Source organism: Micromys minutus (genome assembly GCF_963924665.1).
Source record: "Micromys minutus genome assembly, chromosome: X".
NCBI classification, from domain to species: domain Eukaryota; kingdom Metazoa; phylum Chordata; class Mammalia; order Rodentia; family Muridae; genus Micromys; species Micromys minutus.
In genome coordinates, this window is record NC_137970.1 from 46,841,899 (window position 1) to 46,854,838 (window position 12,940).

A 12,940-nucleotide genomic window follows, 5' to 3' on the forward strand; every position below is an offset into this window, starting at 1 on the left:
TTAAAAGACTCTTGTCTAAAATGCCTTGATTAAATTGTCTCCAATTTTATTTGAATAATAATATAAATAAGACCCATACTTTGTTGTTATTTGATAGGCTCTTGGTTTTGTTTCCTGTTTGAGACAGGTTCTCACCGTTAAGATCAGGCTGGCCTCAAACTCATGCTCTTTCTTAGCTCCTACTTACTGTCCCTGTCACCAGACTGCAGTTGCAGTTATGAGGTGCCATATCCTGATTTCTAGATCCTTTAAAATCTGTAGATAGCTTCTCTACCCCTTCTTCCCCTCACATTCTTGGGAACTTATTGACTGAAGAATTCAGATTGTCCTACAGATATCCCAGTCTGAATCTCACTGATTGTGTGTATTTGGAGGGCTTTCTCATGCCTTGTCTTTGACCTACTACTTTTACTTGCCTCATTTATAAAAATTATTTTCTGAGATATGATGATTCAACAAATTCATTGTTAGAAACTAGTAGAAGTCCTAGTAACTGGTAGCCTCATTATAACTATTAAATGTTTGTGTGTCTAATAAAATGGTGTCTAATAAACAACAAAGTATGCTATAATATTTTTGTAGTTTGTCAGTTACATTAATACTGCAGAGTTTGGTAGGTGCTTGTTAGCATTTGAAGTAGTTTTGAGTGTAGAAGAAGGTCATATGGGGGTAGCTTCTACCAGTGGAATTTTGTCAATTTCCATTCTCAAAGATAAGTCTTCCTCTGTTAGAAGGATTCACTTTCTACCTATTGTGAAATACGAAAGTTGTTAGACTCCTACATAATGCCTGCAGAGAGGGTGGGTACAGCCCGTCTGAGTATTGCTACATGCAGTATTATGGACATTGGGGAAAGCAGATGTATCTAAATGGCTGATTTGATTTTTGAGGCATAGAAGGTAATAAAAATCTGCAGTTGAGTCCTAAATAAAGTGAAAGGTGCTAAGAACTGAAAGAAAGGCAGGAATGAAGCACAGCCATATGTCACATATTCACAACAGTGGGCCACATGCACAACTTCAGATCCAGAAGATTGTATCTCCTAGAACTATTGTTGTCATCTCAGTTTATGTGTGATGTTTACAACAATAATCAACTTACCTAATGTGCTTGTTCTTGCAATGCCTCCTGCTGCCAAGTGACTAGTAGAAAAAAGACCACAGAGGAAAAACTTTTGAATATGATTTGGAGTATATCAGATTTGGAATACATATTAGAAAAAGTCCAGGAGGAGGTAGTAAATTCTGGATATTAGAAACATCTGGGCTAGAGACATATATTTGAAAACTATGGAACTAGATAATGAGAAAGCAACACTACATAATAGTGAGGAACACATACATTTTCAGGCCAAGAGTTAACTAGTCAAATAAGACATCATCGAGGAGTCAGAGATTGCTGTGATACACAGAAGCCCAGGTATGGGTTTCCATCCGAAAGGGATTGTCATTTGTGGCAAATGCTTCATTGTTCTTACATAATGAAAGCTGAGAAAAGGATAGATTTTCCCACTGAGGTTTTCAAGGGATTTTGCCAAAGCAGTCTAAGGAATTAGGTCAGGTTACATTGGATTAAGGGACAGATTTAACTACTATTGTAAGTGTGAGCTGTCACATTTGTCTTTTTCATTAATTTCACTATTTGTGTACTTTTTAGCAACATGTACTGATTTTCTGCTAATTTCTAAACTTAACATAAATGGCTTCATTATGTATGTGTGTTCCGTAACTATTTTCTTCAACATTATGTTCTTGAAATTCATCCATTTGGAAATATATTTGTGTTCCAATACAATTTTTATTAATTGCAGTCTTGAAGTTTCTTGATATGAAATTGGTAAAAAGAAAATTACCTCTGCCAATATTTATTGGTATTATTTCTCTTGCCTTTTTTATTTATGAGTAAGAGGGGTGTCAAAGAATATACCCCGGGTTTATGAAGTTGTTTTTCTCATGGGAATCTAGCTTCCAGATTAAATTGGAATTGTTTTAATATTTTATTATTTGAGATGATAAATGGTATTGTTTTTGGCAAATAATAGTTAATTGTTTTAGTTCTTTCAAGAGTTTTGTTTTTTTTTAATACTAAGTTATCTTCTTCCTTCAACTTTAAAACAAAAGTTGTGTTTTAGTATATTGCTTCTCCTCTCTGGCTGTTTAGTACCTTGAGTATATAATTTTCCTTTGTTCACTGAGACTCAAGCATCCAGCTGCTGTGCCATGGCAGCCGTCTACATGGAAAGGGCACAATGCTTTCTTCCCATGAGCCAACACTTAGTAACAGCCATGCCACTGAGCAGCCTGGAGGAGGCGTCATAAGTGAACAAACAGCCCTCACCGAGTCTCTCTGGCTGCACTCAAGCAGTCTTACTCGTATGACTGGCCCAGCAGCTGCTTGGTGGAAGAATACTCAACTAGATTTGAGAATCTAGGGCATGTGGCATACCTCAATTTTCCATCTTTTCCCAAAGTACAAAATTTTAAAATAGATGCTCTCTTATTCCCAAAAAGGCACAGCATGAGATGATTCCTCTTTGTACTAAATATTGTTACTGATTTGCTAAGTGAAATTGTTGCCTCATGGGTTGAATATACTTTTATGTTTATAGATCATTTTTGTTCCTTGTTGAATTGCCTCTTCTTCCTTTAGTTAGTAAGCATATTTCCCATTACATGTATCCCCATTTTTGTTTAGATTTTGGCTACTTAAGCGACCACCAGATAGATTACAAATACATTACAGGAAGTTAGCAAGTGTGTTAGTTCACTGAAGTATTAGTGTACACATATGAAAGTGCCTGATGAAACTTGTACTGTTTTACTGAATGTTTACTAAGTAAAATACACACAAGGAGCAGTAAGATGAAGAAACGGTATTAGAAGCATCCCAGAAGTTCATTTGTGCTCTCTTCTATTCTCCTTAAAGGAGAACCACAGCCCAAACCTCTAGTCCTACATTAATTTTTTCAGTATGGACTCCTTTGTATCTGACGTCTTGCACTTAGTATAAATTTGCCAAAGAAAAACCAGTATTCCCAGCCTAGTTTGAATTTCTACAGGTAGAACTACTGCGAGGTGTATATATTACAAATGGGTCCAAACTGTGTTTTCAAATATTACCTAACTTTTCTGACTGTACGTGTGTGTTTGTGTGTAAAACACAGAGGCCAGTCTCAGAAGTCATTCCTTTGATGTTGTCCACTGTGAGTTTTAAGACCACATCTGTCACTGGGTCCTGGGGTTTACCATTTAGCCTAAGCTTCCTGGCCTGTCTCTGACCTCCATGGAGTTAGAATTATAAGTATACACTTTGCCTGCGTTTTTACATGGATGCTGGGGATTGAACTCGGGTCTCTATGCTTGCCAAAAAATCTCTTCACTGACTATGCTATCCTCAATCTTTTGTCAGAATTTTTAAAATGCTTTTTATTTATATGTATATATGTATGTTTTTAATGTATGAGTGCTCTATCTGCATGTACACCTGTATGCCAGAAGAGGTCATCCAATCTCATTTTAGGTGGTTGTGAGCCACCATGTGGTCACTTAGAGTTGAACTTAGCAACTCTGGAAGAGTAGGCAGTGCTCTTAACCACTGAGCCATCTCTCCAGCCCCCTGTCAGAATTTCTAACTTTTGCCGGTTGAGTAGGAATGAAATCACATTTCATTGTGGTTTTAATTGTCATTCCTGATGGCTATGGGATTCATTATCCTCTCATATTTTTATTGGCTACTCATCTTAAACTCACAGCAATCCTCCTACCTCAGCCTCCCAAGAGCTGGCATGAGCCACCACACTCAGCCTTCCTTGCAGTATTTTTAAAGAAGGGTTCTTTATATGTTATTCATATAATTACATTCATTGGAGCTCTTCCAGTCCTGTATTGGTGTGCCTGTGTCTTCTCCACACTCATTCTAGGGATGGAGCCAAGGCCACGCACATGTAACTGATCAAGCTACATCCTTAACCTTTACTTTCCTCACTCGTGTAGATGTACTTTTCTACTGTATTTAAGGTCTTGAAGACATTCTGTATTATTGGTGAAAGTTTCACAGTTTATCTTTCACAGTTAAGTCTCTTATCTACCTAAAATGTTTTTGTACGTGGTATGATGGATAGATCTAATTTTTCCATATAAATATCCATTTGTCCTAGCTGTATTTTTAAAAATTTCTTTTCTCACTGAAAAGCAGCCACTTCTTTTATATGTATAGATATGTATTTATCAAGTACCCAAATATGCCTTGATCTGGTTCTGGGTATTCTATATCATAAAAATTAGGATGGTGTGGTACCATGTACTCCAATAGTTGGAAGGCTGAAGCTGAAAGATCACATGGGTCTAGGAGTTTGAGGTCATGCTGGGCAATGGAGCTATTTCACCTCAAAAATAAATGAATAGGTAGCTAAGTAAACCTGGGGAGATGGCTCAGTGTGTAAAGTACCCACAGCATCAGATGGGGGCCATAGTTTAGATCCCTCACACCCATGTTAAGGCATGGCAGTGTTTATCTGTAATCCCAGAGTTGAGAGAGGCTTAGAAGATAGGATCCTAGCTGCTAGCTGCCCATCCAGTCTAACCAATCTAGTTTCAGTTTCAGGGAAACACCCTTTCTCAAAAATAAGGTGGAAAGCAATAGAGGGAGACACCTAACAACCTCACACATATGCATAGGTGGATCATATACAAATACCATGTACACAAATAAAACATTTAAATAAATTATTAAATATCAAATATTCTTGTATACATGGGCCAGAGATATGACTCAGTTTATTGAATTGGCTACTCTTTCAGAGTACCCAGGTTCGATTCCCAGTGCCCACATGGCAGCTCACAGCCATCCATAACAACAGTATTAGGGTATTTAACACTCCCTTCTGGCCTACTGTGCACTACATGGTGCACAGACACAGATGCAGGCAAAGCATCCTTCCATACAAAATTAAATTAAGAGTATTAAATCTACATATTATTTCCATACTTACTTGTGGCTTCAGTACTTTTCAGTATTTTCCTTGTAGAAGTTTTATATATCTTTTGTTGTAGTCCTAGGTGATTTTCTGTGAGGCTGAGGCATGAATTCAGAGCCTTGTGCATGCTTGGCAAGTGTTATACCACTAAAGCAACCCTTGGGTTTTGCTGCTGGTTTTTTGTTTTTGTTTTTGTTTTTGTTTTTTTTAACAGTCTTAGCTAAGTACAGCAGGGCTACATAGCAAGCTCTAGTCCATCTTGGGTTATTTAACAAAAGGGTACTAGAAGGGCTGGAGAGATGGCTCAGTGGTTAAGGGCACTGACTGCCCTTCCAGAGGTCCTGAGTTCAATTCCCAGCAACCACATGGTGGCTCAAAACCATCTGTAATGGGATCTAATGCCCTCTTCTGGTGTGTCTGAAGACAGCTACAGTGTACTCATATAAAATATGTAAATAATTTTTTTTAATAAAAGAGGGTACCAGATCACATTATAAATCTATGGTTATGATTCTTGTACACGTTATTATAAAAAAAAGATTTGGTTAACCTTCAATGGACAGAGAGATTGGATAACGTGTTTATTCTTTAGGAATTTCATGCAATGTATTTTTATCATATTCTTTCACCTTCCTTAACACCTTCCAGATCCTCCTCTACCCAATCAGTTTCATGTGTTCTCAGCCCCACTCTTCCCTCAGCAAGTCCAGTTTGTATTGTCTGACTGTTCCTCTGTGTGAGGCCTGCTCTGGAATGGAATCAGTATGTCTGGTGTCACACCATAAAAGAAAGTTGACATTCCTGTCAGAAATCAAATACCAGTAGCTCCCCAGGCATGGGTAGGACTTTGCACTCACCTCTTGTCCATGCTGAGATTCTGTTTACATTGTGGTTATACAGGTCTTATTCATACTTTTACAAGTGCTATGAGTTCATGTGTACATCTTCCCTTTTCCCTTAATGTCATCCACTATCTGTGGTTCTTAGCAGCTTTCCATCCCCTTGTCCCCATCCTCATTCTTGTAGATCCATGAGGGGTGAGTTGTGGTACAGATGATCATTAGGGCTGAGTATTATTCCACAGTCTCTTGTTCTCTGCATGTTGACAGTTGGAGCTCTGCTCTGTTTTAATCACCATCTACTGCCAGAAGAAACTTCTAATTAGGGTTGAAAGAGATGCTGATCTACGTATGTATGGGTAATAGTCATTAGGAGTTTTTTAAGCTACAACTGGATCCCCCTTTTTAAAAATTCTCTTGATTTGTACATTTTTACTATCGTTCTTTTTTTAAACCCATGATTTCTTTTCTTCTTGCTGTTCCATTAGATTATTATTGCACTCAAAATGATTGCCCCAATCAAGAATGAGTGCCCACCGCCTGCTGTTAGCTCTTCCTTAGCACTATTGTGGAGATGCACCCGTTTCCGTTCTGTCCCTGTTGTCTTTGCCAAGTTACCACCGTCCTGTACATCTGGACATAGTGGTCTGACTGACCATTAAAGTATACTACATTCCAAATACCACACTAGATCAACTCTTTAAATGCCACTTCATTTGTGATGCCTGTTCCCAAATAGAAATTCAAAGAGCTTGTCCCACTTATAGGATGAACTCTAAATACTGCCACCTTGTCTTTCAGGCCCTTTGTCCCCAAACCCTCACCTAGCTCCTCTGTTATAGTTTCCCAACACACACTATCCATTCAAGCTATGTGGCCCCCACAACATTATTTGGTTTCTGCTGGGTTTTGTATAATTTTACGACAGCTCGCTCTTTCTCATGCACAGAATACTTTACATGCTCCTACACTGCCCTCACAATCAAGCTTTCTCTGTCATTGCCTTTTAAAAATGATTTCCCATGATTTTTTTTTGCGGGGGGTCTTAAAATCTGTGGTTCCAGGATACTGTGGATCCTGTGCAAATATTAAAATATTTTAAGCTCAGCAACTTATGTTGTCATCCATAACATACCATTATCCACATAGTTGCCCCCTTTCCTGTTTCTCCCCATACCTGATCCATTTCCTCTCTCCATCCCTTCTCCTACCCAGTTCCCTCCCTCCATCTGCTTTTCGTGACTTTTTTTTTTGCTGAGCTTAAAATATTTTAATATTTGTACATAGTGTCACCAATTTCATCATATTAATCCTCACATACTATAGGTGTCTTCTATAATGTACAGAATGTCAAACATATTCCAACATTAACCTCATACATGATGTAACTAATGAAAACAATCAAACTAATAGGATGAAAAATGATCACTGTCAACGATTCACAGTCACACAAAAAAGAGAATTCCTTAAATGTGTCCTCATTGCTGATTCCTATGACTTTTTTATTCCACCTTCTATGGGATAGTCAAGCTTTCTCACTTGAGACTTCCTTCTTGTTTAGCTTCTTTGGGTCTGTGTAGGGTAGCGTAAGTATCTTGTAAGGTTAATATCTACTTATCAGCAAGTACATGCATGTCCTTTTGGGTCTGCTTTTCTTGACTCAGGATGATATTTCGTAGTTCCATCCACTTGCCCGCAAAATTCATGATGGCCTCATTTTTTAATAACTGAGTAGTATTCTGTTGTTTAAATTAACCTCATTTTCTGCATCCATTCTGCATTCTTTGGTTGAGGGACATCTGAATTACTTCTAGTTTGGGGCTATTATGAATAATGCTGCTATGAATATAGTAGAACATTTTTAAAGTAAAAATAAATTGTCTTTTAAAATTCATGTGTATATGTGTATGTCCTTGAGTATGTATATATGAGTACAGGTTCCTACAGAGACAAGAGGAGAGCTTAGGCATCTGTGAGCTGTCTTACTTGAGTGCTGGGGACTGAACTTGGGTCCTCTGCAAATCAGAATGTGTTCAAACCTTTGAGACATCTCTCTAGCTCCAAAACAAATATTTTTTAATCCCCAGAGTTCTCAGGGACTAAACCACTAACCAAAGACTATACATGGGGGGACCCATGGCTCCAGGTGCATATGCAGCAGAGGATAGCATTTTCTGGCATCAATGGGAGGGGAGGCCCTTGGTCCTGTGGAGGCTTGATGACCCAGTGTAGGGGAATGCTAGAGCTGTGAAGAGGGAGTGGGTGGGTGGGTGGGTGGGGGAGCATCCCCATAGAAGCAGGGGGGATGGGATAGGGGGATTTGTGGAGAGGATACTGAGACTGGAATAGCATTTAAAACGTAAATGAATAACATGATTAATAAAGAAAATTATGAATGAAGGGAGAATGAGTATATATGGTCTGGTATGTGTGAGGCCTGTGATGTACTTTGGGGTGTGTACCTTGATTATCCTCTTTGCTTGCTTGCTTTTCAACAGAATCTCTCATGAAACCCGAAGCCCATTGATTCAGCTAGGCTAGCCAGCCTGTGAACTTCAGGGATTGACTCTCTCCTCTTGCTGAGGTTCCTGACATTTTTTCCTTGATCTCCTGAATCCAGATTTCTATCATTTCAGTAGCTATCCCTTCTCTAGTAACTTAAAAGCAAAACCAAACCATTTCTTTAATCATTCATAGCTCCTCCTTGAAGGTGAAGTAATTGTCTTCAGATAAAGGATTTCAGTCTCAGATATCTGACTTAGCGAATATCTAGATTATCTAAGATACTCCACCCATTTAACAAGAATTAACTTGTATATGGCTCTCAACAGATGACATTTTATTTCTTCTTTTTATTTCTATCTTTAATACTAGTCTCAAACAGACTGATACCCATGAGCATAGTTTAAATGTAACAACGAAAAAAACTGTCTTTAAGGAGAAAACGAGTTTTTAAGTGGGTGTCACCATACTTACCAGTGAACTGGCTGCATGGTTGCCTTGTCTCCTTGAAGTCTGGCTATCATTAGAACTAACAAGACCAAGTCCATGAGGCCTGCAGGGAACTCAATGGCTGTGACCTCCAAGGGGAAGGCACATACCACACATCACAATGATGAGGGTTAATGCTTTTACCCTCTGAGTCCATGTAAAAAACGTATTACTCTCATTCAAACTAACTGAAGTCAACCAGTTAAGTCAGAATGAAGAATAAAACTATTTTCTTTCCACAGAGAGGAGGGACACTCGTTCAGCTCCATTGAAAGTGAGTTCTGTGTGAAATCCCTGCTTCAGAACAGTAAACTGAAAGTCAGTTATTGCTAACAGAGCTCCAGTGGTCCCTTTCCCACCTCAAAGATGTGTCTCACAAAAAGGCTATTGGTTTGGCTTGAAGCCCTCTGAGGAAGTAGTGTGAAGGTGAAAGCAGGCTGGCATTCAAGGTCCACCCTCTACGAGCCATCCTGTGCCTGGTGTCCCCAGGGTCAATACACCATCTTCACTGTCTCCAAGATCACCAGGGGCGCCCACACATAGAGAGTGGAGCAGATTGTTATGTGGTCCCACTGGGAGGAAGAGGCACCACACTTAGCTGATCAAAACCTACTGAGCAGTTAAAAGTCCAGAGCATCAAAGCTCAACTGGCCAGAAGAGCGGCTTTGGAAATACATATCTATTAAAGGGGTGTGGGAAAGCCAGGGCAGTCGTAAGTTGAGTAGGGCAATACCTCTGACGCATGGGCAACAGTGACTTGAGCAAGAGCATGTAAGTGAACAGCTGATAAGGCCATCGTTCCTGCTACCACCTCCTGGTATCTATGCTTGGGAAGACATTAGGCAGTGGGAACTGAAAAACTGATGAGGTTATTGTAGACAACACGGGACACATCTTAGCAGAAAGGAAAGGACACTCAAACACTAGCTTGTCCTATTAGCCTTGGATGCTCTGTTCCAGGCAAAGAACTTTGGAGCATGGGTAGGTTCCTGAGACTAGTTGGTGAATAGAGATGGGGTGGGATGGGCACTGCTTCCATAGGCAGCACGGGGCTGAGGACACTAGCAGTGCTACATCTTCCAGATTGCTGAATGGGTGAAGAACAGTCTTTATTGCACTTTCTCATTCTTAGGAAACAGGGTTGCCCTGCAGAGTCTGTTGATTTGCAGAAAACACTGCACATCAATGATAAGTTTCAGGCATAATCACAGGTCACCTCTGCTCTCATGGGAAGGAAAAGTAAGTCCACCAGCTAGTCTTTTTCATGGGCAGCTTATGTACTGGTGTCCTTGGGCTAGATGGACTCTTTGGCAGGCAGAATAGCTAACTGGCAGGTGCCTTGGGAAGGTTCTGCACCCACAAGAGCTGGGGCAAACTTTCCCAACAGGGAAACGTCTTGGCCAACACGTAAGCTCCATAAAGCAGCTGGAGCCATGATGCTCAAGTCCAATACGCCTGACTCCATTTTTCCTACTCTGGGCTCAGACCACCCAGAGGGGCGGAGATGCTGAGATGATCTGGGAGCATCCCTGGATCGTGCGCCATAACATCAAGCTGGAGATAACAAAAGGATGTAAGGGGTTGGGGAAAAAAAGGCCAGTTTACATCAGACATTGATTTTTGAAAGTCTTTTTGAGCTCAGAAAACTGGAGGTAGATACCATGCAGAAAAACCAGCTCTGTCCATTGGTCCATCCTGAGCAGTTGTGAACATTTCATATATATATGGAGAGGTACTGTTTATGGTTGGATCTTTTTCCTGCAAGTTGGGCAAGTGCTAGCATTCTTAAGGGAATCACAGAGGCACTGGCTACAGAAGACGTGGCCACATTCTGTAGAAACAATGAGATGCCCGTTCTGCACAATCTCAGAGTATCCATCCGTGCAGATTGGACAACTGACGGTACCCAAGGGCCTAGGTCCAGTAGCTCCTTCATCCTTGGTGCTTCGAGGAGTATGGGTAGTCACATACACATCTTTGTCTCTAGACAGCTCCTCATCATCACTAACCACACAGCTGTCAGTATGGTCTTGGCGCAACCTTCTCCCATTTCTCCTTGGCCTTCTTTCTTCAACAATCACAACAGAGTCATTGTGAGTCAGGTCCACAACCACAGGCTCTAAAGATTCACAGGTGAGGTCCATGATTTCCTCTCCAACAGTTTCCACAAGTTCTACTGGTTCTGCTTCCAAGGAAATCTCAGGAGTTGAAGTTGTTTCCTGAGTTCGCTTCTGGGTTTGTGTAGAATTTACAGTTCCACCACGCCACTTTCTCTGAGGATTTCTTGTACTTACTGTGCTCTCAGGCTTTAATCCACAGGACAGGAAGTGATCTACACCAAGGTTTTTGGTGTGGTAGAATGTTCTCGATCTCTCATGCCCACTGAAGACTCTTCTTGTGGTTTACAATTTGGAGCCAACTAGATACCCAGTATTTCTAAATTCTACTCCAGCTCAAGCAAGTGGAGACCAGCTCAAGCAAGACTCCCGATATTTTATTTCTTATCATAGTCCCATGATTTAAGGAAAGGATTGCTCCTGTTTTATGACAAAGGAAAAGTTGAAATATGTTGCTAAGTGTCTGAGGCCACCAGGGACTCTTCTCACTTTCTCTCTTTTGAGTGGTTACCTCTGTAAGGGTTTTTGCTTGTGTGGTTGTTTTAAAACCACAGATACCTCAGGCTGGCTTTGAACTTGTTATATACCCAAAGGTTACTTTAAACTCTTATTCTTCTGCTGCTACCTTCTTCTAGTGCTGAGATTACAGGTATGTACCACCATCAGGATTTAAGCAGCCCTGAATATAGAATCTAGGGTTTCCTGCAGTACCTGCTTGACAGGCACTCTACTAACTGAACTACATCCCAATCCCCTGTGTAAGTTTTAAAATCTATCTTGGTAACATATTATTCCATTCCTTCTTGACTGAACACCATAATATATTATTACTTAAGGTTTCCCCAAAACTTATTTAGCCAGTCTACCTGCCTTATATTCATACGTAGTTTTCCTCTCATGTTAATCAGGATTTCTCAGCTATGATACTAATGACAATTTGAATGGAATAACTTTGGAGGTATGTCTTGTAATAGCAGCCTTAGTGTTCTTAGATGCAAGAAGTATGTGCAGGGCTCTCACGTCAAGTTGTGACAATCTCCAGATACTGCCAACTGTCCAGTAACAGAAAGATTGCTACTTCATGTCCCTCCTACACAGGCTTTTCCCTACCATGGAGGTGCCCTTCTCTCTCAGCAGCAATGACTATTGTAATGTGACTCTGTGGTAGCTTTAAAGTTGTATTTCTGTTTTTACTGTTAAAAACTTACCTTTATTATATATTTTTGCCATAATGAATAAGCACTCAGTAGTACTGGGTAATAGCTTCAACTTTCTTTTTTTTTAACAACTTTATTTTACAAAACAAAGATAAATATACAGATTTTAAGCATTTTTTGCATAAAATTATACAATACATTTTTGTCAGTACTTTTTTTTTTAAAGGTTTGATAGTGTGATAAAGATCCTACCAGTAACAATGAGCATAAAGTACATGTAAAACAAGATGCAACCTGGAAATAGTCAAAGTTTTCTCCGTGTGTAAAGGTTTTTATTTTTTTTTACAATGAGCAGACAGTACATGTAATACAGGGTACAACCCGGAATTTGTCAATGTGTTCTTGGTGGGTAAGGATTGAGCTTGACTATTTTTTTTTGTTTTGTTTTGTTTTCTTTATTTCTTGGACTTCATAGAGTCTGAGAGTTGTTTCTGGGGGAGTGCAAGCCTCTGGGGTTAGCATCCCACTATCAGTGACTGCATATTATGTCTGTTCTTTTGTGACTGGGTTATCTCACTCAGGATGATATTCTCTAGATGCATTCATTTTCTTATGAATTTGGTTAAGTCATTGTTTCTGGTTAGCCTAAACTTTCTTATTGCTTAGTCTGTTTTCAATCTTACAGAGTTTTAAAAGAACTTTTCAGCACATAATTTTACCTGGGAAGTTTTTGTTTTGCTTTTTTTCTAACCATCCTTAACCCGAACATTTAAAAAAGATTATTTATTTTATGTGTTTGGCTGTTTTGTCTGCATGTATGTATGTGAACATGCATATGACCAGTGTTCATGCAGACCAGAA

At 39.6% G+C, this 12,940-nt stretch overlaps 1 protein-coding gene and 1 pseudogene across 2 annotated transcripts in view; one reads left to right on the forward strand and one right to left on the reverse strand.

The window, feature by feature from the left end:
• KIF4A (kinesin family member 4A) overlaps positions 1-12,940 on the forward strand; it is a gene marked incomplete at its 5' end in the record, with an annotated part of 83,553 nt that overhangs the window by 17,567 nt on the left and 53,046 nt on the right. The gene's annotated exons all lie outside the window — the stretch shown is intronic.
• Positions 10,520-12,152, reverse strand: LOC308415782 (E3 ubiquitin-protein ligase RNF4-like; annotated as a pseudogene). Its single transcript has 2 exons — positions 12,131-12,152; positions 10,520-11,137 (listed from the first exon to the last, which is right to left on the reverse strand). The product of its transcript is annotated as an E3 ubiquitin-protein ligase RNF4-like (transcript).